Here is a 27,605-nt window from a genome sequence, read left to right as displayed (position 1 = left end):
ACTTGGGGTATGATTCAAGAGCAAAACAATAATCATTCATAGAAAACTCACAAACGAAAACTTGGTCAGAATCAACAACAAAGTTTTTACGTGGTGATAGCACATCAAGCCACTTCTGTCTTTCATAACGGTCTTTTGACAGTCGAAACACTCGGCACCTGTTATCCTTGTTATAATTACCGTTGCAGTTCACAACACCACACATATTCGGCATATTGAATACACGAAATCAGCAAGAAAGAACCTATGATGAACCAGACGAACAAACAAAATCAGCAAGAATCTATGTAAACAAACACTATCCACTTTTAAATGGAGCCACCCGCGAAAGACGCAGCGACACAACCTTACACCTCCACTGCTCGCAGCACACTGGACTGGCCTCCGCTTGCGGCGCCAGGAATCTGGGTGTGCACGTCCTGTGTAATACTAGTCCTTGATATATATATATATATATATATATATATATATATATATATTGGAGTAAACGCGGCAAAATATTTTCTTTAAGGCATATAGAGTTGTATGCAACAGCAATACCACCATTTTAGACCAAGAAAGTGACAAGCGCCGCCTTGCCCTCCTTGAGGCCCTCCACATTAAATACAGCCAACCTACACTGAACACCCAACAGGAAGCCCCCACCATTCTTCCCAGCCTCAAACCATTCAGAATCCGCCAAACCAGACAACCCAGCTACGAGACAAATCAGCCCTCCCATGAGCAGTCACTCCGTCCGCGACGGACACCCAGGCCACAGTAACGGTCATCTGAGTGTCCTTTCCCAGTGGTCACAGTTCCCCATCCCGCGTTCCTTTCCCCGATATTCAAAGTGTCCTTTCCCAGTTTCAGACCAGAATAACGGTCATTTCTTTGTAATCTTTCCTAGTGTTTACTTTCTGTATTTATAATCTTCCATTTCTTTGCTATTGTCACAATTGAAAATGCTAACTGTGATTAGCGAAACGTCTTGTATCCTGTTCTACCCCATTAGATGGCTTCTATCGGCAACTTGGTTTTTTCTTTACCTCTCCATGCTAGAGAGATCTTTAGAAGACTTGAAACTCTTCATCGGAAACTCATCAGAGCTCAATTTGCTGTTGCATACAACTCTATATGCCTTAAAGAAAAATATATATATATATATATGTATACATATACATGTATGTATGTATATATATGCATGTATATACATACATATATCTGTATATATACATGTATGTATGTACTGTATATATATACATAGAGGTGTGTATATATATATATATATATATATATATGTGTGTGTATATGCATGCGTTATGAAAGTCGACAGCATTAAGGAGGTTGTTAATCTTCTTATGGGTATTCTCAAGCTTTCTAACCAGTACTCTGCCATTTGGAAGGTGGGCATAAACCCGATTGCCAAAATGATTCATTTATTCAACGTTTCGTCTGCAAGGAGCGATCTTCTGGAAAATCTGTAACATAAAAATTACCGACATACAGAAATAAAGAACAAGGGTGTTAACCTTAACAAAAATTCACAATCATGGAAATAGACATCAATAAATCAAAAATAGACAACAATAAATCAAATCCTATCTCGATACATGGGCCATTGGGGACCAATACTTACAAAATTAAAGGTCCAAAGAAATGACGAAGGAAATCGTCGGGTGGTGACTTATATATACGAACCTAGCAGGCTTGGATGGTGGAAGGGGTAGTGGGAGGGGTTGATGACCCATCATGACGGGAAAGAGGGGGTTAGGGGGTTTGGGGGTTGCGAGGTCGGTTGGGGGGAGGATGGATGGAGTGGGTGGGAAGAGGTGGAGGGGGGGTTGTTGGGGCGTATTGACATAGGGTGTGGTCACGGGTCGTGGTGGTGGTGGCGGCTTCACTGCATTGTTAAACAAGCTAATGATGGAAATCATGTTGCTTTGGATATCTACAATAGGGCTATATTCCCATATACACATAGCTTCTAAAAGCTTAAGCTTATGTGCATCCCTATTGTTTGCTATAATCCTGGTGTTCTTAACTAGGCACTCACGGGTGGCTGTTTGGTTATGATATTTCTTCGGATGATGTTTAATAGCCCCGTTTTGCAAGTGCATTGGTATTCTCCTAATTAGACTAAATCTAGTATAACCAATATAAGATGAATATCGGGTTACACAGTCCCCGGTAAGACATTTAAATTCGTACACTATGTTGGTTTTAGACACGGTCTCAGTATTACTATTCAGGTTATTTTGTATTACCAATGAGCTAGTTTTTGGGTTGGAATGCCTAGTTAAGAACACCAGGATTATAGCAAGCAATAGGGATGCACATAAGCTTAAGCTTTTAGAAGCTATGTTTATAAGGGAATATAGCCCTATTATAAATATCCAAAGCAACATGATTTCCATCATTAGCTTGTTTAACAATGCAGTGAAGCCGCCACCACCACTTCCTCTTCCTCTTCCTAGAGAGATTCCTTCGGTTGAATTAAATCACCAGGCGACATGTCCTCTCGTAAACGGTCCGAATATATGATATGATATGGTTTAATACACATTGTATATACAATATACACATATACATAGATATTGTATATACAATAAACACATATTATATATACAATACACACATATATATATTGTATATACAATATACACATATTACATATATGTTGTATATACAATCTATACATGAATACACAGGAAAGGAGCTACATTCGTGGAGTCCGGGCTCTTGGTCGATTAAATTGGCCCATAACTTGTTTATGGGTTTACATTAACCGGCAGTCCAGTGGATACCGTGTCGAACTCATGGACAGGTAGTCTTGAGCAAGGTAAAACGAATACTATAAGGTACGTTAGCGGGGGGGGGAGCCAGAAAACCTCTCCACTGCGCAGGTAGATGATAACGTCAACGGAAATATCGAGACCAGAGTTCCGCGGGTCGAGAGCTGTCAGTCACCCACACACCAGTGTGTGGAGCGAAGCTCCATCTTCTGACTAAAGGGGTAGCTAAGGCAGACAAATAACATATAAAAATGCCAACATTTTGTGTAGTGCAGAAGTGCAATGCCCGTTAGACTGAAAGGTGATACAAAATATACATTCTTTTCACTACCCAAAGATAAAGAACTTAAAAAGAAATGGATTGAATTATGTGGCACACACAATACTCGGTCTTCTGGACATGTATGCAGCCGTCATTTTGAAAGTAACTATTTATTAGCAACATTTCCTGAAATTGTCATTCAATTACAAATAAACAGACTAAAGAATCCGGTTAAAACATAACTGAGCTTGGTGGAGATAAAGGTCTACATATAAAATCCACGCTTGACATGTCATCCCATCTAATAACTCGTCATATTAATATAATCCACCTAATGTGAAAGCATGGAAAATATTTTTATAACTTTTCTGGCGGTCATATCTCAGATACTGATAATTTGAGGATAAGAAAGTGATACTGAGTCATTTCAGTATTGTGAACATCATAGTGTAATTTTAAAGTCTACCATACATACAGATGGTTTTCTTTAAAGTTTACATTTTCTTCTAACTCTCACTCTCCCCCTCTGAATTTTCTATGACGTCACGGAGGAGGTGCGCGGAGGGGGGGGGTGCTCAACGTACCTTATAGTATTCATTTTACCTTGGTCTTGAGTTCGATTCCCGGGACCTATTGTGGGCTATGTCGCGTTGGTTCCCGACAGCCCTAGCCAGGCAGGGAGGAGACCCAACATCGGCCGCAACCAGGAGTTTCTCACTTCTCACTGCGTGGAAGTGGGGTAGTGGGTTTGAGTCCAATTGACCTATTTACTATTCCATGAGTTGATATACCTGTATGAAAACTTAAGAACATAAGATTTTTTTATCATTATTATATATATTTTTTCGCATCCGACCTAGTTATGGACCAAAAGGTCTCCTGTCGGTATGCACCGCCTTTGTAAGAGACCATAAGGCCAACACTAGGTAGTCCCATGTCCCTTACCACCTATTATCTCTATCCATAAATTTATCTAATTTTCTCTTAAAATTACCCATTGTTTCACCGCTCAGTAAACGGTTACCGAGTCTATTCCTTTTGTTAACTACTCTTTTGGTAAATTAATTCTTATCTATTTCCTTTCTAAACCTAAATTTGTCCAATTCAAATCCATTACTGCCAGTCCTGCCCTGCTATCTGAATATGATGACCTTGTCTACTCTTGTTAAAGCCCTTTATCCATTTGAATACCTCTATTAGATCACCCCGTGTGCAGTCTTCTTCAACTTGTTTTACGTGGCGGTACACTAGGCTCGCATGCTACTTACTTTTGCTACTTCGATTGAGCAAGAACGACTTCGGTTACAATATTCTAGACTTCCGTAGGAACATCTCAATAATGTATGTCTAACATTCGTATTCTAGGTCTAACTTCTCTTAGCTCGTCAATCAGCTTCTCACTAGATGACGCAAGAGTAATTTGACATTTTGGAAATCTGGAAAAAAACAAAAGACCGTAACAACCGAAGTCGTTGCTACTCAAAATGAGTAGCAAAAGCAAGTAGCATGCTAGTGAGAAAGGCCTAGCGTGCCTTTAAGTAAATCTTTATGTCCTTGAGTTCACAGAACCTGATGTTCGTTATCATTTCAGTATCGTCTGAGAACCTAACAGCTACACAGTCCTTCAACCAGGTCATGTATTTATATCATTTGTTTATTTGTTTGTTATTATTTGTGTTTATTATTTGCTTGATTTTCATTTACTATTAGTTATCTGTCAATTTATCATTATTTACTCTTTATCCGTTTGTTTATTTTTAACAATACCTATGCATTTATTTATTATTATCTATATTATTATAATTTTATTTATTCTTTTATCTATCATTATTAATTTTTTCGCATCCGACCTAGTTATGGACCAAAAGGTCTCCTGTCGGCATGCTCCGCCTTTGTAATCCTTTGCAATCCTTTGTTATATAAAAAAAAAACATGAATCCAACGTCCCCCAATCTGGGTGTGCTGAAATCAATTATAGGGTTATTAGGAAGCGATGTATACATACACTTCCCTTTCTCCTTCTAGGAATAAGATACTAACTAGGGGATGCTGGATTGCTTAGGGTCGGAAAAGGTTGTAAAATGCATTTATCCTTCTAGTAATAGGATACTAGTTAGGGAGTGCTGGACTGCTTAGATCTGACTACAGGGATGCCCTTAGGGTCGGGAAAGGTTGTAAAATGCATTTATCCTTCTAGTAATAGGATACTAGTTAGGGGATGCTGGCCTGCTTAGACCTAACTACAGGGGGCACTAGGATCGGTAAAGGTTGGGAAACGCCTTTATCCTTCTAGTAATAAGATACTAGTTAGGGGGTGCTGGCCTGCTTAGACCTGACTACAGAGATACCCTTAGGTCAGTGGTTCTTAACCTTGTTGGAGGTACTGAACCGCGCAAGTTTCATACATGCATTCATCGAACCCTTCGTAGTTGGAAAAATAAAATGTGTTTTTTTTTTGTTCTTCAAATTCAAAACATAGGAACTATATACTGTATTACTGCACAAACTGTACCATGGATCATTTGCACACGAAAGCACCGTGTTCAAGGAACAAAACCAACAAAACATGAATTTCACATAAAACAAAAACATAATGAATATTTGGGGTGAACCCAAGGGTGGACCATACCGCCGAACCCCGGAAACTGACTCACCGAACCCCTGGGGTTCGATCGAACCCAGGTTAAGAAACACTGACTTAGGGTCAGGAAAGGTTGGGAAACGCAACATTACTGCCACCATGCTTGTCACCAATAATCTTTCGAAGATGAAAATCGTCCAACAGTGGGAAGACGAAAATCAACAAAATGCCCAGTGGGCTCTACCAGACCTAGCAAGACAATTCCTTTAACATCCAAACTTCCTCTGAAGAGTAATAAACCATTAATATGTCCACTCGGCTTCTATGGGTCAGAGTTTCTCAGCTTTTCAAGCTCTGTGGACCCCCTTACATCGACTTAATACTCAGGGGACCCCTTGGTATGGGATTAGATAGGATATAGTTACTTTACATTTGTAGGTAGGATTCGTTAATAAAATGTTTCCTTTTCATAGAGTAAAACTAGAAAAAAAATAGACATCTCGATTAAGACACATTGTGTTATCATGAAAAAGGACCCATGACAGGATTAACTGTAACATGCTGAATTCCCCATCCTGCGGACAGCTAGGTAGGTTTCCGCGGACCCCCAACGGTCCGCGACCCCCTGGCCGAGAAACATTGCTATGGGTTAACAAGAACAGTAACTCCAAGAACTGCTGGATTGAGTGCGGCAGCGATCCAACCCCCGTCCCGCCCCCTTCGCGCTCTCGCTCGTCGTCCTTCAGTGGCGCCCGACTGACATTAATGTAAAAGCTTCTAGAGAGCGGAGCTCACACGATACATATGCAAAACAAGTCGTATGCGCAACTCGCCTTGTTGCGGTTGGCTCTCGTCGTTCTCTTCTTCGATGTGCCTCCTCCTTTGCCCTCTTGTAACAAGGGAGGAGGAACACTAATAACTTTGAGTAGTTACAGAAATACACGAGATACAAACACCCCCCTAGATAGAAACACTGAAACGAGTTTTACGTTATAGATCTCCCGGCACTCACCAAGCTCATCTCGTCTACTCCCTGGCTTCCATCCAAACTCGAATGTAGTACCCGAATTGCTAAGCGCGAATAGCTTTCCGGCTCAAGCTGTTCATTTGGTCATCGAACGTCTGTTGCTGAAGCGTCTCCTTCGACTATAGCATCTATGTTCGAGATCGTTTGCGTTCAGATCCCATTCACACTTGGGTATCGAAGACCCATCGTCCAGAGAGATCATTAATGAGTTTCGTTTCAGGGGAGGAGGTAGAGAGGGGAAGATAAGACGAGAACCTTCAAACGTATTGCGATAACAAAAATGTGTCCCTGCGCACGCTTAACATTTCAGCCTACTACATACGACATATCTTGTAAGCAATTTTCTCTCTAATTGTTTGTTGTGAGTGTGCGTAGAAATCAGCTTGCGCGCAAACTTTGCCTACACTGCGCATCCATGGCGGCAAAGCCATTTCGTTTGCATGAAAGCGCTAGAATTAAAAAAAAAAAAAAACATTAATGGTTTGACGGTTGGCAAGGATGGAGTTGCTTTCTTGAAGCTAAATGAAGAATTCTTAGCTTCCTGATTTTCAAAGTACTTATTCATTTTCTGTCACCCCTCCATTACCCCCCAAAAATTGTCAAATTACCCCCCAGGGGGGTAATTTAACCCCAGTTTGGGAACCAATAGCTTAAAGGGAATGTTGCTTGTAATCTGTCGTGACGCAAGTGGAACGGCAAATTTGTGAGATTATATGGAATGTCTCTCGATTATTTTGTCTTTAAACTTCAGACGCACTCAGAGACAAAAGAATATTTTGTATAATTATGTGTTATCTATAGACTTTGACAGGAACACAACAGTAGTGTTTGTGAAAAAGTTTACACACTAACGTACTGCAGAATGAGAACTTGGGAAATAAGTATTGTGCACTTAAATGAGCTGTAAACGGATGCCCAGGACAATAATTCCAGATTAGATAACAACTAATTATGGCAAAATACAACAGTTTGTCTGTGACATTTTTTTTAATCGGAAACAAAATCCAGTAATCTTGTTTTATCAAATTACCCTTCAAAAGTGAAATAGATTGTCATCTAATTTTTTTCATGAACTAGAGAAACTTTCCCAATTTGTCATGTTATTCTTGAATTCTTTCACTACTTCTAGATGATTTGCCTGCCCATGCTTTCAGTATGTCATGTTCTAGGAAGGTTTAATGTAGTAACACATTTGTAAAATAAGACTTATTGGCCCACTGTCGGAGAATGAGATAAGATGGACAGAAAATATGTATATTTCGACCACTATCTATGGTCCTCTTCGGCAGAATGATACATAGTGTGGAGTATATACTCTCATACTCCACACTATGTATTCTGCTGAAGAGGACCACAGATAGTGGTCGAAATATACATATTTTCTGTCCATCTTATCTCATTCTCCGATAGTGGTCAATAAGTCTATTGTCATGTTCTGTTGAGGACTGAGCGAGGTCCTGCAAGAAAATCAGGATCGGTGTGACTGCAAGAGACCATAGGGCCTACACTAGGCCGTTCCAAGTCCATTACCACCTATCATCCTATTAATAAAGTTATCTAACCTTCTCATAAAACAACCGATAGTTTCAGCGTTCACTACATGGTTACCAAGTCTATTCCACTCGTCAACCAGTCCATTGGTAAACCAGTTCCTGCCTATTTCCTTCCTGAACCTAAACTCGAGACGATGTGTGTGAAGTGAACGAAAATTTCTTGAAGAAAACTCATGGATGAAGGAATAAGATGTGAAGGAGGAGAGAGAGTGAAAGATGGCGGTGACGAAGGTGACGGTGGAGACATTTCAGAAGAAACCTCGAGACGTGTGACTTCAGGAGGGGAGAAGGAGGCTGAAGGGCGAGCTGAGGCGAAGACAGGCTTCAGGAATCACCTCCTGAAGGTGATGAGATGGACCCTGAAGCTGCAGAAGAGTGCGCCTCAGATCGGTCTCTTTGTCTTCTTCATCTTCTACACCGCTGCAGGCGCCAAGGTGAGAAGCCCTTTTGACGCAAGGGTTGAGTGTGTTATCATGTTCTTGTGTTAGTATTATTGTGTTCTTATGTTCTTACGTTCTTGTGTTAGTGTTATTGTGGTCTTATGTTCTTGTGTTCTTATGGTCTTGTGTTAGTGTTATTGTGTTCTTATGTTCTTGTGTTTGTGTTATTGTGTTCTTATGTTCTTGTGTTAGTATTATTGTGTTTTTATGTTCTTGTGTTAGTGTTATTGTGTTCTTATGTTCTTGTGTTAGTATTATTGTGTTCCTATGTTCTTGTGTTAGTATCATTGTGTTCTTATGTTCTTGTGTTATGTTCTTGTGTATTATTGTGTTCTTATGTTCTTGTGTTAGTGTTATTGTGTTCTTATGTTTTTGTGTTCTTATGTTCTTGCATTAGTGTCATCGTGTTCTTATGCTCTTGTGATCTTGTGTATTTATATTCTTGTGTTCTTATGTTCATGTTCTTATTTTCATGCTATTATATTCTCGTGCTCTTATGTTCTAATATTCTTATACTCTTTTTTTGTGCTCCTATGTTTCTGTGTTCTCATGTTTCTTTTGTTCTTACGTTTCTTGTGTTCTTATGTTCTTGTAGTTTTGTGTTCCTGTGTCCTTGTATTCTTATGCTCTTGTTCTTGTATTCCTATGTTCATGTTTTGGTGTTCTTATGTTCTAATGTGAGTTTCCCTAAAGTCTCAAGACACTAAGCCACAGGACTAATGAGTTGTGTTTCCTGCAACAAAATAATTTCAGCTGTACTGTAACATAAACAAAGAAGTAAAGGACTATGAGAAGCCTCTGTAAAATTTTGCTTCCATGTTCAATAATCTCGTATTATTCCTCATGGTGTGTGTGTGTGTGTGTGTGTGTGTGTGTGTGTGTGTGTGTGTGTGTGTGTGTGTGTGTGTGTGTGTGTGTGTGTGTGTGTGTGTTGCATTTACCTAGTATTTTGCGGGAGAAGAGCTATGCTCGTAGTGACCCGCAGTTCCGCATCCAGTTCTTTCTTAAAATCATGTATAGTTTTAGCACTCACTCACTATCAGTCCAAGCCTGTATTTACCTAGTTGTATTTGTATATGTGTGTGTGTGTTTTATATTTGTTATAAATTATATCTTGCTCTCTGTGAAATACCAATTTACTGGTTTTATCTCTCAGGCGTTGAGCGTGGTACCCTGTAATCAGCATTGGGTCCGCGTACTGGCCTCCTCTTCATTCCTCAGCCGCCCTGAGTCCCCTTAAGGGGCTATCACACTGGGCTATTTTTCCTCCGACATCCTACCTCCAACCTCCATTGGAATAACTAGAATATGATTTCGTTTACGAAAATCTAGACTTCTCTAAGAACATTTCAACAGCTTTTCTATTTATGACGGAAAGATGATTTTATATTTGGAGATTTGAAAATTTGAATATTGTAACCGAAGTCGTTTTCACTCAAACGAACTCTCTTAACGGTCGGCGCTGGCAAAGCCCGTGGAAGCCCAGTGTGATCGTTGGGCCGACATCTGTCCAAGAGATAGTCGGACACTTGGCCTGTGTCCATGTTATTATTTTACAACTCTCAGTGAAGTAAAATCCCGGGCTAAGAGAAGATTCTTAAAAAAAAAAAAAAAAAAAAAATAGCATCAATGAAATGACAACTTTAAACTATTGTAGTCATTGCGGGATTCGAACTCGCGTCATAAGCAACAGTGAGTTTGTAGGATCCCAAACCAATTGGCGAAGCGAAATGCAGTGAGTTTCGACTAATATCAACGGACAACATACAAAGAGTATATACGGAGTAAATACCCCTACGATAGGGAGGCGCTATGAATTTTCATCACACCATCATTACCATTACTATCATCATCACCATTACTATCATCATCATTACTATCATCATCATCATTACTATCATCATCATCATTACTATCATCATCATCATTACTATCATCATCATCATTACTATCATCATCATCATTACTATCATCATCATCATTACTATCATCATCATCATTACTATCATCATCATCATTACTATCATCATCATTACTATCATCATCATCATTACTATCATCATCATCATTACTATCATCATCATTACTATCATCATCATCATCATTGCTATCATTGCTATCATCATTGCTATCATTGCTATCATCATTGCTATCATTGCTATCATCATTGCTATCATTGCTATCATCATTGCTATCATTGCTATCATCATTGCTATCATCATCATTACTATCACCATCACCATCATTGCTATCATCATCATTACCATCATCATCACAATCATTATTATTACTGTTATCATCATCATCATTACTATAATCACCACTACCACCACTATGACCTCATCCTCATCATTATCATCACCACCACCATTGTCATCATTATACCATTGCATCATCACCATTATCATTACAGTTCTCAATATCATTACCCACAGCAGCTTCCTCTCTGGTAGGGTCTTCCTCTTCCTCCTCCTCCTCCTCTTCCTCCTCCTCCTCCTCCTCCCTCTCATAAAAGCCCCTTGACTTGTGTTTGTGTGCAATCAGCGTACAGCTTCGTCATCCACTCGAAACGCTAAAGGGGCTATCACACTGGGCTAGTTTTCCTTCAACACTCTACCTCCAACTTCCATTTGAATAACAGGAATACGGCTTCGCTTACAGAAATCTAAACTTCTCTAAGAACATATCAACAGTTGGTCAAGATGCTGTAATGATTATAATTTATTTTATATTATTTGTTTTTGTTTTGTTATCATTTGTCTGTTTGATTTTCATTTATTATTAGTTACATGTCAATTTATTATTATTTACTATTTACCTGTTTGTTTATTATCTAACTATACCTATGCATTTATTTATGTATTTTATTTGTTATTTACATTATTATAGTTTTTATTTATTATTTTATTATTATTATGATTTTTTTCGCATCCGACCTAGATATGGACCAAAAGGTCTCCTGTCGGCATGCTCCGCCTTTGTAATCCTTTGTAGGTCTAACATTCGTATAAGTTTACAATCTCTCAATTCATCATTCAGGTTTGTTATATATATGACGGATAGACGATTTGATATCTGGAGATTTGAAGAATAAATAATTGCAACCGAAGTCGTTTTTACTCAAACTGTCGCTACTGGCGAAGTCCGTGGAAGCCCAGTATGATAACCACTTAAGATTTGTTTCGCACGTATTGACTTTTCGCCGTGCGCCGTCCACGACATAAAGTCGTGCATTCAAATAACCATAGGCGTCTATGGACACTTTCACGTGTTACGACCATGCGTGAAAGCGTCCATAGAACCGTGGTTATTTGAGAGCACGACGTCGTGTCTTGGACGGCGCACGGCGAAAAGTCGATGCGTGTGAAATGAGTTCGGAATACGGACTAAGGGTCCCAACTTTCATGAATAAAATCATCTAGAATTAAATAAATAAATAAATAAATAATAAAAAATACATATACCAAAGGCTTTTTCCCCCTACACGGTGGGTAGCCAAATAAAAAATAAAATCGTGGGTTAGAGGAGCCTTCATTGAAGTACTGGCTCTACTGAACCCCTACGTACCAGAGCTACGCAGTAACCTTTTGTGACTTTATATGAACCCACATTCTTAGAAGCTCGTTGGCTAAGGGGGTTAGGGCGTCGTTACTGGCGGCGAAGGCCGAGGGGGATGGCGGTTCGAACCCTGTCACCGGCGAAGTTGAACCAAGGGCATTATGGTTCATTAAATTCCACGCTACAAAGTCCTCTGTGCACCGTCCTACCCTTCCGATAAGGGGGAGTTTGTGAAGTTAAACCAGAGTATCATCACCTCTCTGCTACTAAAAATAATTAAATGAATAAATGAAAAATTAATAAAATAAATAAAATATAAATAAATAATAAATAAATAAATAAATAGAAAATAAATAAATAGAAAATAAATCAACAAAATAGCTAAGTAACAACTGAAGGAAAAGTAAAGGTGGCGGCACACTTGGAATTTCTCGCTAGCATGCTACTTGCTTTGGCTACTCTGAGTAGAAACGACCTCTGTTACGATCTTTAATTTTTTTTCGGAGTTTTCTTTATAATATATTTAGGTACAATTAGGTAAACACACACGTGCGCGCACGCACGCACGCACACACACACACACACACATACACATGCACATACACACACATACACACACAAAAAAACACACACAAAAAAACACACACACAAACACACACCTTGAAGACTTTGTCTTGATCAAGGCCAGGCGATTTAATTCGGCTTAGCTGGACCCAAGGGGTCTGAACGGGTTAACGATTCGAAGACCTGAGTTGATGTTTATCTCGGGAGGTGGGCGGCCCCGGGTCGGGAGACAAAGAGGGAGGAGGGGGAGGGGGAGGGGGAAGGGGAGGGGGAGGGAAGGACAAAGTGGTAGAGGATGACATGGAAGGGATAATGGGCACAAATGGAAAGGGGGAGGAGTGGAGAGGAGGGGAGGAGAGAGAGGAGGAGAGGAGAGGAGAGGAGGGGAGGAGAGGAGGGGAGGAGGAGAGGAGAGGAGGGGAGAGGAGAGGAGAGGAGAGGAGAGGAGGAGAGGAGAGGAGAGGAGGGGAGGAGAGGAGGGGAGGAGGAGAGGAGAGGAGGGGAGAGCGGAGGGGAGGGGAGAGGAGGAGAGAAGAGGGGAGGAGAGGAGAGGAGGGGAGGAGAGGGGACAGGAGGGAAGGGAAAAAATGAAGAAGGAAGTGCTTTAGATGAGAGGTGCAGAAAAAAGGAAAGAAATGTTAGAAAAAATAGGAGATCGTTAAGAGGGTCCAAGGGTATATGCTTATACGGAGGACGAGACAATGGGAGAAGGACTAAAGTTAACATCACAGAGAATTACTAAATGGAAAGGAAACAGAAAATTGTAGAGATAGACTAAAAAATAATTAGAAATAGAGAGAAAGGCCAATAATAAACTGGAATTGGAAGTAGACGAAATAAAAGAAGGGCGAAAATAAAACTGGGAAATGTAAAAGACAGAGTTGGAAGAAGACAGAGGAATTATACATGAAAGCGTCATCACACTGAGCTTTTTTCCCTTCGACTTTTGGAACAGATTTGCAGCCTGCAAAGGAATCTGATATGCTAAAGGTAAATAAATTTCCTCCAAGATTTAAAATGACATTTTAAGTATTAAAGTTCAGAAAACAAAACAGTTTTCCATAGCGATTTCACGGCGGAAAAAGTTCTGGTGCTGGACTGTACCGTCGATTAGTCGGAAGTTGAAGGTAAAAAGCCCAGTGTGATAAACTAAGACGAATGGATGATTAAGGTAAAGAGAAAATTGTACATAAGAGGCGGAGAGACAAAAGAGAACACGGAAGGAAAGAGGAGAAAATGTAAACATACAAAGGCGATGCAGACAAGGTCATCATAATAAGACAAGGCAGGATTCGCAATAACGGATTTAAGATGAAAAAATAAATTAGGTTTAAGAAGGAATTGGTTTACCAACAGATTGGTTAACGAATGGAATAGACTTAGTAACCATCTAGTAGTGAGCGCTGAAACACTTGATTGTTTTAAAAGAAGGTTAGATAGCTTTAAGTAAAGAAATGGGACACGGGACTACCTAGTGTAGGCCTTAAGGTCTCCATTAGTCTTCTCCATTCTGTCTGTACACGTCACTGGTTTTATTTACCTGAAGGGAGTTGTTGCCAGTTGTCTATTTTTAACACAAATTTCCAGTGTCTCTTATTAGCATACATAGCAATGCATACTGCACACACACATACAAGAATACATGGATGCATTTATACTTACATATACATACATGCACACATACATACGTACATGCATAAGTACATAGATGTTTACATACATTCGTTCATATCAATACATACATGTATATATTCATACATATCTATATGTACATGCATATATACATTCATTCACACATACGTGCACATTTACATACACACATGCATTCATTAATACATACATACATACACAAATGCATACATAAACTGTACATACATACCTATACATACATGCATTCATATATGAATACATATATGCATACACAAATGCATACATACTCTACATATATATACATACACGTATTCATACACATAAATACATGCATACATACGTACATAAATGCATATATAAATACAGTGCATACATGTTTATACATACATGCAAGCATACATAATATACATGCACACACACACACACGCGCGCGCGTGTGTGTGTGTGCGTGTGTGTGTGAGTAGGTGTGTGTGTGTGCGTGTGTGTGTGAGTATGTGAGTGTGTGTGTGTGTGTGTGTGGATCCGGGACATAATCCCTCCCAGACACAATCCTCCCGGACAAAATACATCCGGACAATATCCCTCCTGGACAGAATCCCTCCACAAAAGTGAGTGGGCTGGACAAAATCCCCCACAATATTCAGATTAGCAGCTCTCCTATTATATACCATCACATGCAAAGCAATTAACATCTTACCTTACCTTACCGAGGTGCTAATGCATACAGTACAGACATTTATATACTTGTTTGAATAAATCATTTATGAAAAAAGTTTTTTGCTTCACTACTACACCTTACAAACATATATGAAAATATTATATATATTAGAATACATAATTAAACATATACTCTACGAGGGATTCTGTCCAGGGGGAATATTGTCTTGGGGGGATTGTGTCCAGGAGGGATATTGTCCGGAGGGATTTTGTCCAGGAGAGGTTATGTCCGGACTCCGTGTGTGTGTGTGTGTGTGTGTGTGTGTGTGTGTGTGTGTGTGTGTGTGTGTGTGTGTGTGTGTGTGTGTGTGTGTGTGTGTGTGTGCGTGTGTGTTTGTATGTAAGTATACATAAATGCATACTTACATACATGCATACAAGGCTTGATGGACACAAGTCACGTGACAGGCTGAGGAGAAACTTAATCACTTTTATTAAAACGACCAAAGACAACATTGGAAGATGACCTTGAGAGACGGGAAGGAAAATAAAACCCAAAATATTTATTCCTTCGGAAGTCATAAAAAAGTATAATAATGGAGGAGACTGCAAGAGACCATAAGGCCTACACTAGGCAGTTCCAAGTCCCTTACCACCTGCCATCCCAACCCATAAAGTTATATCATCTTCTCTTAAAACAATCTATAGTTTAAGCGCTTCTGTAGTAAGAACTTAAGAGCATAAGAATGAAGGAGACTGCAAGAGAGTATAAGGCCTACACTAGGCAGTTCCATGTCCACTCCCACCAATCATCCCAATCCATAGAGTTATCTAATCTTTTCTTAAATCACTCCATTGTTTCAACGCTCATTACATGGTTACTAAGTCTGTTCCATTCGTCAACCGCTCAACTGGTACATCAATTCCTGCCTATTTCCTCGTCTAAAATTGTCCAAATTTAAAAGAAAACTATCGTTTCCACGACATAAGCTCACACGCTTAATGAAAAAATAATAATTCAAACTCACGGTGTGTCTCAAAAAAGTGCTAAGAACCAAATATTATAATGACTATTTTGTATCTTCATTAGTGTTGCCATGATGAGATGAGTTAACATGGCCTAAAATGTCTCCTTGTTGTATCTATAAACCAGGGTATCGTTTCCAAGACATAAGCTCACAATACATTAGTTCACAAGACAAAAGCTCACAATACATTAGTTCACAAGACAAAAGCTCACAAGACGTAAGTTCACACCACTAATAGAGAAAAGAATTGTGCAAAGAATCAAATACTCTCATTACTATTTTGTATCTTTACATAGAGTTGTCATGATGAGATAAGATTGTCTCAAATGTCTCATTTTCATACTTATACACCCTGAATGGATGCAGAGGCGTCCGCAGGGGAGGGAGAGAGAGAGAGAGAGAGAGAGAGAGAGAGAGAGAGAGAGAGAGAGAGAGAGAGAGAGAGAGAGAGAGAGAGAGAGAGAGAGAGAGAGAGAGAGAGAGAGAGAGAGAGAGAGAGAGAGAGAGAGAGAGGGAGAGAGAGAGAGAGAGAGAGAGAGAGAGAGAGAGAGAGAGGAGAGAGAGAGGGGGGAGAGAGGAGAGGAGAGAGAGAGAGAGAGGGAGAGAGAGAGGAGAGGGAGAGTGAGAGGAGAGGGAGAGAGAGAGGAGAGTGAGAGAGAGAGAAGAACTAGAGAGAGACGGGAGAGGGAGAAAGGAGAGAGATATAGAGAGAGAGAGAGAGAGAGAGAGAGAGAGAGAGAGAGAGAGAGAGAGAGAGAGAGAGAGAAGAGAGAGAGAGAGAGAGAGAGAGAGAGAGGGAGAGAGAGAGGGAGAGAGAGGGGAGAGAGAGAGGGGAGAGAGAGAGGGGGAGAGAGAGAGAGGGAGAGAGAGAGGGGGGGAGAGAGAGAGAGGGAGAGAGAGAGAGAGAGAGAGAGAGAGAGAGAGAGAGAGAGAGAGAGAGAGAGAGAGAGAGAGAGAGAGAGAGAGAGAGAGAGAGAGAGAGAGAGAGAGAGAGAGAGAGAGAGAGAGAGAGAGAGAGCGTGAGAGAAAAGGGGAATGGGAAAGGTAGAGCTGAGGTCCAGTACCTCATCAACGACGACGACGCTGGTCCCTTGGGGGACGAGCTACCTGAGAAGAGGCGGACACAGGTCAAGGTGGGACGACCCGACGACCGTTGGAGGTCAATGGCGGTGACCTCTCTAGTCTAAGTGACCTCGCCCAGTGGGCCCAACCTTTGTGATCGATTGTATAGACTACCCCTCCTCCTCCTCCTCCTCTTCCTCCTCCTAAAAGCCAAGACGATAAACTAACACTTGACAGAATTCACCGCGAAACCAAAACACTGATAAAGCGTAGTAAGAAAAATCTCGAAGAGATTGTTATGCGAATAAGAGGAAAACACTTACCTGCGGCATTGGACCACAACGATGAAGGTAAACATACGGATGATGAAAATGAGATGGCCTCAATCCTTAATCAATTTTTTGCATCCGTCTTCACAGACGAGGATTACTCAGTGTATCAGCCACCAGAACATAAAATGTCCCAAAACGTCTTAAATCAATTCATAATTACCGAAAGTGATGTCGTACAAGTAATTGATAAACTCAAATTAAATAAAGCCCCGGGACCTGACAAAATTTCACCTAGAATTCTGAGAAGTCAAAAATCAAATCAGTAAACCCTTGTGCATCCTATTCAACAAATCTTTAACACTTGGTAAAGTCACACCAGACTGGAAATGTGCTAACGTGTAGTGAATTTTCTAGAAGAAAATAAAATTATGAAAGATTCATAACATGTCTTCCGTAGCAAACGCTATGTTTAACTAATCTCCTCGACTTCTTTCATGACGTCTTTAGCAAATACGAGGAATGTAGATCTGTTTATATAATTTATCTAGATTTTCAGAAGGCATTCGATAAAGTCCCTTATGAACGATTGCTCGACAAATAAATATTTATTACTTTTCTTTTTGTTCTCCTTAACATTCCTTCTGGGTATCCAAGTTTGTCAAAGGTTTTCACTACGAATCTGTAGCAAAGAATACTTAGAAGACGAATTTGATTATATTATGAAAACCTTTGACAAACTTGGATACCCAGAGGGAATGTTGAGGAGAACAAAAAGAAAAGCAATAAATATTTATAATCGTGAAAAGAGAGAAATGATAAAAATACTGTACAGCCGCGACAAGTCACGCGGCAGGGAACGTGAACTTGTTGCTACAGCCGCGACAAGTCACGTGACTTGTCGCGGCTGTACAATACTACCAATTTTGTACCAGTACCAGGCTCAGAAACGTCACCAATAATAGACAAATATTGAGCAAAAACAGGTATAAACATAGCTAAAATAACTAATAAGAGGATAGGTGATTTGGTAAAGACTTCCGAAAAGAGAACCAATTCCGAAAACAGTGTCGTATACAAAATCCCGTGCAATAGTTGCTCAATGGCATATTATGGTAAGTCATTAATGGGATTAGATAAAAGAATTTATGAACATAAAAACGACAAAAACACATAGGACATCTAATTCTTTAGTAGTTCATGCGAAAAAATTCGATCATTTATCAAACTGGAGAGGAGCTGAAGTGCTACACAAAGGTTTTGATAAATTCACTAGAAGAATTGTAGAATCAGCATATATTTCAACTAAGAATTCATCGAACCATCGTGGAGGGTTTATCAATTCAGCTAAACAAACTATTATTTTAATTCTAGAACACGCCAGAAAAACGACCTTTCCCAAGTATCCGACAAGATAATTAAGTTTAGTACATAAACTTCAATTACAGTTTTCCATACACTCTCTGAAGAAGTTCTACGCGAATGAAACGTTAGATTGTTTAGGGTTCCGAGCCTTCCCCTGTGTTTATGTTCTCCATCATACATATACATATATACATACATATCCATACATATACATACATACATACATATACATACATACATATATACATATAAATATATATATATACATATAAATATATATATATACATATAAATATATATATATATACATATAAATATATATATATACATATATATATATATATACATACATACATATGACGTTTCTCTTTTCACCAAAAGTCCTCTTCTGTTATTCGTGGTGCCGGCTACGTTAAAATCAGACCTTTTTCTTAAATCCGCCCAAGGATTCCATTGGCTTGGATTGAAGTAGAGGCAGATGTCGCTTTCTTTCTTGTCTATTTCTGTCGACTGTCTGAACAGTCGTTTTACTCGGAGGAGAACGCCATAGGATATTTGCAAAGTAGAAAAAGAAATTGTTATTTATTCAATTACCATTTTAATTTATAAACTGCAATACGCCCAATAAACATAAAAAGAACAACTTTCTTTGTTTAAGAATATATTTCACTGATTTGGTCATAATATTAATTTCACACTCGCATGATATGAAAAGACTTTTTTATTTGTGTTTCCAAGTCAATTTGTCTATTCGTAATGAATATCTCATTGAAGCCTAAGTTATCGGTAAGAAAATAAATAAGTGAAATAAATTAGATAAATGAAATAATAACAACAATAACAAAAATAACAATAATGATGATGATAAATAATAGTAATAGTGTAAATGCCACCGTTTCTTTCATTTGTGTTTCCACTATCAGCAATGGAAAAAAGTAAATTAATGCCATCACCTGAAATAAGTTAACAGTAACTTTGTCCTCCGTACATTTCATAAGGTAGAAACACAAATCTTGGATCAATAGTGGCTTCGAAGAGGAAGATGAAGATGATGAAGAAGAAGAAGACGAAAAAGAAGGAAGAGAAGAAGAAGGAGGAAGAGAAGAAGAAAAAGAAGAAGAAAAAAAGAAGAAGAAGAAGATAACAGCCATGACCTTTTGGAATGTCAATTGCCCCAGCATGTGACCTGTCATAGAAGAATGCACCTGATCTAAACTTAATCACCTGGTCAACGAATCCCTCATCAGACGCGGGAAGCCTTCTCCCGTCCTGACGCATATTATTAAATTATCTTTCTACTGCCTTGAATGTTTTCCTACAGATTCCATTATTTACTTATATATTCTTGTAATTTTCTACCTTTCCTAAACCTAAACCAACTACCTTTTGACTTTTTTTTCTTACCTAAACTTTTTCAATTTGCCTTAGAATTCACTTCACGGAAGAATATATCAAGAGTTAGGGAACGTTTTCAGCTATACTTTGCATTTACTTCGCCTTTGCGAATGGATTATGGTGACTTAATAAATGCGTTGAATTACGACCACGAAAAATTAGGGGTAAAATGTATCTGAAAAAAGAGCTTACCAATGCTAAATAAGTGATAATTTTTATGAATTTATGCATCGCATAAAACCTCATACCAAGTTATAAGAATATATATATATATATATATGTGTGTGTGTGTGTGTTTCATCAAAAGTGATGGCTAGTTGTGCATTAATAATTTTCTTAATGCACAACTAGCCATCACTTTTAATGAAAAATGCATTAGAGAAGAACTACTGCCCAAATACACTGACTATATATATATATATATATATATATATATATATATATATATATATATATATATATATGTATATATATGTATATACACACACATGAAACATCTGTATATTTAGGTCTAATCTAAGAGGTGCATTATGATTTAGTCACCTGATCGTCTTAAAAATCTCATTAAATATTCATTACAGCAATAATGTGATTTAATAATCTTATATGAAAAAATATTCTTAAATGGATAATACAAATAATATATGTTACTTAAAAATCAGATAAGGTCATATTATCTACTATGTAATATAATTTTAACTAAATATTTCATCAACACTGGTAACATCTGATTGGGCAATTAAATGATCATGTGACTGAATGAAATGTGACTAACTGATCAGAGAGGTTGAAAGAAGAATTTTAAATGATCATGTGACTAAATAAAATGTGACTAACTGATCAGAGAGGTTAATAGAAGAATTTTAAATGTGACTGTATGAAATGTGACTAACTGATCAGAGAGGTTAAAAGAAGATTTTTAAATGTGACTGAACGAAATGTGACTAACTGATATGAGGTTAAAAGAAGAATTTTAAATAACCATGTGACTGAATGAAATGTGACTAACTGATGAGAGAGGTTAAAAGAAGAATCTTAAATGTGACTTAACGAAATGTGACTAACTTATCAGAGAGGTTAAAAGACGATTTTCAAATGTGGCTGAACGAAATGTGACTAACTGATCAGAAAGGTTAAAAGAATTTTAAATGACCATATGACTAATTGAAATGTGACTAACTGATCACAGAGGTTAAAAGAAGAATTTTAAATGTGACTTAACGAAATGTGACTAACTTATCAGAGGTTAAAAGAGGATTTTTAAATGTGACTGAACGAAATATGACTAACTGATCAGAGAGGTTGAAAGAGGATTTTTAAATGTGACTGAACGAAATGTGACTAACTTATCAGAGAGGTTAAAAGAAGATTTTTAAATTTGACTGAACGAAATGTGACTAACTTATCAGAGGTTAAAAGACGATTTTTAAATGTGACTTAACGAAATGTGACTAACTTATCAGAGAGGTTAAAAGACGATTTTTAAATGTGACTGAACGAAATGTGACTAACTGATCAGAAAGGTTAAAAGACGATTTTTAAATGTGACTGAACGAAATGTGACTAACTGATCAGAGAGGTTAAAAGACGATTTTTAAATGTGACTGAACGAAATGTGACTAACTGATCAGAGAGGTTAAAAGAAGAATTTTAAATGTGACTGAACGAAATGTGTCTAACTTATCAGAGAGGTTAAAAGAAGATTTTTAAATTTGACTGAACGAAATGTGACTAACTTATCAGAGGTTAAAAGACGATTTTTAAATGTGACTGAACGAAATGTGACTAACTGATTAGAGAGGTTAAAAGAATTTTAAATGATCATGTGACTAATTGAAATGTGACTAACTGATCAGAGGTTAAAAGAAGAATTTTAAATGTGACTGAACGAAATGTGACTAACTTATCAGAGAGGTTAAAAGACGATTTTTAAATGTGACTAACTGATCAGAGAGGTTAAAAGAAGAATTTTAAATGATCATGTGACTGAATGAAATGTGACTAATTGATTAGAGAGGTTAAAATAAGAATTTTAAATGTGACTGAACGAAATGTGACTAGCTGATCAGAGAGATTAAAAGAAGAATTTTAAATGACCATATGACTGAATGAAATGTGACTAACTGATTAGAGAGGTTAATAGAAGAATTTCAAATGTGACTGAACGAAATGTGACTAACTTATCAGAGAGGTTAAAAGACGATTTTTAAATGTGACTGAACGAAATGTGACTAACTGATCAGAGGTTAAAAGAAGAATTTTAAATGTGACTGAATGAAATGTGACTAACTGACCGGACACCACTCTAAGATTCTCTTCAGAACACCGACATAGTATTTTTCTTGAGTGTGCACTCACTCCTTTCTCATAATATGAACAGTTCACTAAATAGCTTACTTTGAAATGTACGAGTATTCTACATTTAAATAAATTGATTCACTCCTAAATGTAGTAATAGTTCCTCACCCATAACATGTAATAAAATATGATTAGCAAAGTTTGCTAATCTATTTTAAAATGTATAACACATTAAAATACACTGAGTTCAGCCCTCATTGTATCAACAGAATACTCGTTATTATCATAAATAACGGTGAAGATTATAATGCGGTAAATTAAACTATTATGTTTGTATAACAAGAATTCTAAATGAATTATTCAGACAGTATGTCCTACAAAAAATAAACAATTCAAAGAAAAACATGAAGCACAAAAACAGAAAGTTTACACAGAATCATCGGTTTGAGTCTACGTTTGTTATGTTGTTTTGTTGGACAATTTAGATTTAAGAAGGAAATAGGCAAAAACAGGTTTACTAACAGAGTTGTTAACGAATTGAATAGACTTGATAACCATGTAGTGTGCGCTAAAACTATCGTTTGTTTTTAAAGCAAGTTAGATAACTTTATGAGTGGGGACATATATATATATATATATATATATATACATATTTATATATATATGTACATATACATATATATATATGTATATATATATATACATATATATATATATATATATATATATATATATATATATATATATATCTCAATTTATCAAATCAGCCATCCTGAGTCCACTGCTGAACAAAGGCCTCCTTCATAGCATTCCATGGTTCACACGACTGCGCCAACCTCTGCCACGTCACTCCTGCAAACTTCTCAATCTCGTCTCTCCATCTCCTGTCTGGTCTTCCTCTTCCACGCTTACTATCTCGCAGCGTCCACTCAGTAACACACTTGCTCCATCGCTCGTCAGTCGTTCGCACTAACTTACCTGCCCAATTCCACTTCCTCTCTTTCACCGCCTCCACAATATCTTTCACTCTAGTCTACTCTCTCACCCAACTTACTCTCTTTTGGTCTCTCAGCGTTATTCCCATCATTGATCTCTCCATTCTCCTCTGTGCAGTCCTTAGCTTTGTTTCTATTGCCTTCGTCAGTTTCCAAGTCTCACACCCGTAGATTATTGCTGGCAGTATGGACTGATTGTAAAATTTACGTTTCAAACATAAAGGTAGAGAACCTCTCAGGATTTTATTATATTTACCAAACACCTTACAACCAATTGTAATACGTCTTTTTATTTCATTGTCATGATCTTTTGTCACTTTTACCACCATCTGGCCTAAATAATTATACTCCTCAACTTCTTCAAGACTCTCACCATCAATTACAATCTCTTTACTTTGAATTTTCATGTTGAACATTACTTTGGTTTTGGTCTTATTAATTTTTAAACCTACTTTGAGGCTTTCCTTGTTTAGATCACTCAGCATCTCTTGCAAGTCTTCTGCTCTTTCTGAAATAAGAATTTATATATATATATATATATATATATATATATATATATATATATATATATATATATATATATATATATATGCGTGTGTGTGTGTGTGTGTGTGTGCGTGTGTGTGTGTATTTACCTAGTTGTATTTTATGGGATGGGGAGCTACGATCGCAGTGTCCAGCCTTTGTGTCTCGCAGTGTATAGTTTGCTCTTAAATTCATGAATGGTTTTTGCACATACTATATTTTCGTCCAGTTTGTTCCAAGTGCCCACCACTCTATGTGGAAAACTTTGTGTGTGTGTGTGTGTGAACTGGGAGGAAAATGAACTAGAGCCACACAAATATTGACAACTGATGAAGGGGGGAGTGGGGATGGAATGAAAAAGACAGAGAACCACTAGCCTACTCTAGTCCAAGCTCGCCAGAACAAAGTCGATCATGGCCCGACCCTCGGGAGACTCTGAGGACGATAAGGGAGGGAGGGGCCATCAGGGCGAATTAGAGAGATAAGAAAAGGGATTAAGAGAGGACGCAGATAACGTGGGAGGAAAGAAAATACGACGGTAGATAGAGCGTGGGTGAGCAATGACCGTCACAGAATTCACTCAGTGAAATCGCTACATGAAAATGTCCAGCCCAGGACTCATTGCAAAGATGTGGTTGTGTCAGTGTAGGGCAGGGATTACTAAAGTTTTTCCACAGCGGACCAAATCACGGAATGACGATCGCAGGACGCATAAACAATTAGTACACTATAATTCAGCGAATACACAAAAAGGTTTATATATATATCAAATCAGCCATCCTGAGTCCACTGACAAGAGAAAACAAAAATGTATGGCAAGAGTGGTATAGGTAAAGTCCAGGAAGGAGCAGAAGTACTTTATTCTCTAACGTTTCGACAAAGTCTTCTTCAGAGAGATAATGGTACAGGCAAATTGAAACACATTGTCTATATACTAGGCGAGTCATCTCACAGGTCGCCTTGGGATAGAGTTCGCCGTTTGTGCCCCCTCGATGATTAATCTTGCTGTTGCGTGTGCTAAATTTACAAACCCTTCCCTATGATTGGTTGATTTAAAAGTATTGATATATGCAGCTTCGATAGTTTTCTTGTCGTCTTTTTTATACCGGAGTGTAGGATTTTGGTGTTGTTCCAATTAGGCATATGTCCGTGTTGTGTAGCGTGTACTACTAACGAATTAGATGTCCTGTGGTGTCGCATGTCGTTCTTGTGTTCGTATAATCTTTTTATTCATTACTTATCACGACACGACACAAGAACGAAATATGGCATAATAATTGGCTTTTTCCTTAGAGTATTTAGAATTTGTAGCGAAGAATTTTTACATGACGAATGTAAACACATTACAGAGACGTTCAGCCGCCTAAAATATCCACCGGGTCTCATACAAAAACTGAAAAATAAAGCCAAACAAATATAGAGAAGAAAAAACACAGTTACAGAAGAACAGAGGAAAGAGAAAGATTTTTTAGTAGTTCCTTATTCCTCAAGAGGTGAATTAATTTCCAAATTTCTCGCGAGAATAGGGATGGAAGTCGTACACTCCTCAGGACAGAAAACAAGGGACATTTTATCCAGTAACCAACACACGGGAGAGAAAAATGAAAAGAGCGTGGTTTACAAGATTCCTTGTGGTGGATGTGATGCAGCTTATTTTGGAGGAACTTCAAGAGGAATCACAAACGTAACGTAACATAATTTAACCTAACCTAATCTAACTTAACCTAATCTTTATTCCACGGTTGATATTCGGCGTATGGGGTGACAGTTCTCCAGGTGGGATCTCATGGGGTGACGATTCTTCATGAGGGCGTTCTGGGGTGACAATTCTTCATGTGACCCCATTATTCTAACACATTGGTATCATCAGTTGATGTCAATGAATTTGGCCCGCGGATTGGGCTGAATGTAGGACAATTGCTCTTCGGAGGAGCGGTGAACACTCATAATATTGCTTTTATGCCTTTTCTTTCATTTTCCAGTTTATATCATCGGTACACAAAAAAAAAATGTAGGACAATTGCTCGGTGAAAAAATGAAGAGGTGCACAAAAACTCGCAACATATATTATTTCTATTGATTTTTTTTTTCTGTTAATATCATGGGTGGGTGCACAAAACGCAAAATTTTGATTCACGATTGTCAGCCAACAAGGAGAGATTTGAAAGGAGATTACAAACTTAGCTGATGGCCGCGATGGAAACCACGCACCTGTTCCATCGCTCGAAGGGCTCGCTGATTAGCGATAACCCGCCGGTGACCTGCGTGTGACCTCTACAAACACGGGAGTGACCTGTGACCTCTAAAAACACCTGCTTGACCTAGGACCTCTGGAGCCAGTAGATCACTTTTTTTTTTTTCTTTTTTTTTGGTGTGTGTGTGTGTGTGTGTGTGTGTGTGTGTGTGTGTGTGTGTGTGTGTGTGTGTGTGTGTGTGTGTGTGTGTGAAATGCCACTCCCAAAGGATTGGTTTGAACCTGTGTGGTGGCGTTTATGGAAGACACACACTGTGCAAAGATAAAATGGGATGGTTTAGCTTTTCATGAAAGTAGCAGTTGCCGACAAGACTGACGAGTTAAAAACCGTATGAGGACGGAGCCTTTATTTGTACGACGTTTCGCATATTGGTACTTGAAAAAGCTGTAATAAGCGAACCGTCATACAAATAAAGGCTCCGTTCCGTCCTCATATGGTGTTTAACTCGTCATGTTTTAGCTTGTCATTCGCTCAGGTAGTGGGTCGCCGAAGGTACTGGATCTACAAAAACCCAACAAAATCCCAACTTAATCTTTAATACCCTAACTTTCATTCAAAATTATATATTTTCTATAAGGACATAAAAATGAAGGAGACTGCAAGAGACCATAAGGCCTACACTAGGCAGTTCCATGTCCGTTACCACCTGTCATCCCCATCCATAAAGTTATCCAATCACCTCTTAAAACAGCCAATTATTTCAATACTCACTACATTGTTACCTAGTCTATTCCATTCCATTCGTTGAACAATCTATTGGTAGACCAGTTTTTGTCTCTTTCCTTCTTAAATATAAATCTGTCCAATTTATATCCATTATGTGCGACTCTTCTCCAGCCTTTTACATTCCAAGTTCTTACTGTTTAGTGGGTGCAGATAAAAATAAACAAACAAATAAATAAATAAATAAAGATAAAGTAAAAAATAAATAAATAAATAAATAAATAAAACCCGAGCAAACCGCCGCCAAAAGATGAAGGAGAAAGATAAAACAATGAAGAGAATCTACGAAAATCACGATTCATATGACGGCTGAGATGTACTGAAGTGTCACTTTGTTTATAAGCCACCACTAAAAATAAATAAATTAAATAAATAAGAATCCATGACTTGTTATGTAAAGCTGCCAACAGACAGACAGGCAAACACATTCCCAGATATAATTTATGAAACGGATCACTACCAAAAATCAATGTAATGTTCCTTGGGCCATACTCCACCTACAAAAATAAATAAGCATATAAACGAATAATAATAAAAGGTGGGACCTTACGAGCGTAGCTACCCTTCCCGTAAAATACAACTAGGTAAATAAACGCGCGCGCGCACACACACACACACACACAA

The 27,605-nt window shown here is 38.2% G+C and overlaps 1 pseudogene; it reads left to right on the top strand.

Annotated features, from left to right (window-relative positions):
• The window catches only part of LOC143035660 (uncharacterized), a 43,690-nt pseudogene that overhangs the window by 3,259 nt on the left and 12,826 nt on the right, over positions 1-27,605 (top strand).

The sequence above is a fragment of the Oratosquilla oratoria genome, chromosome 19 (assembly GCF_046742065.1).
Source record: "Oratosquilla oratoria isolate Oo_2021 chromosome 19, ASM4674206v1, whole genome shotgun sequence".
NCBI lineage: Eukaryota > Metazoa > Arthropoda > Malacostraca > Stomatopoda > Squillidae > Oratosquilla > Oratosquilla oratoria.
The sequence above is the reverse complement of the archived record's forward strand: the minus strand, read 5'-3'. Positions and strand labels throughout refer to the sequence as shown.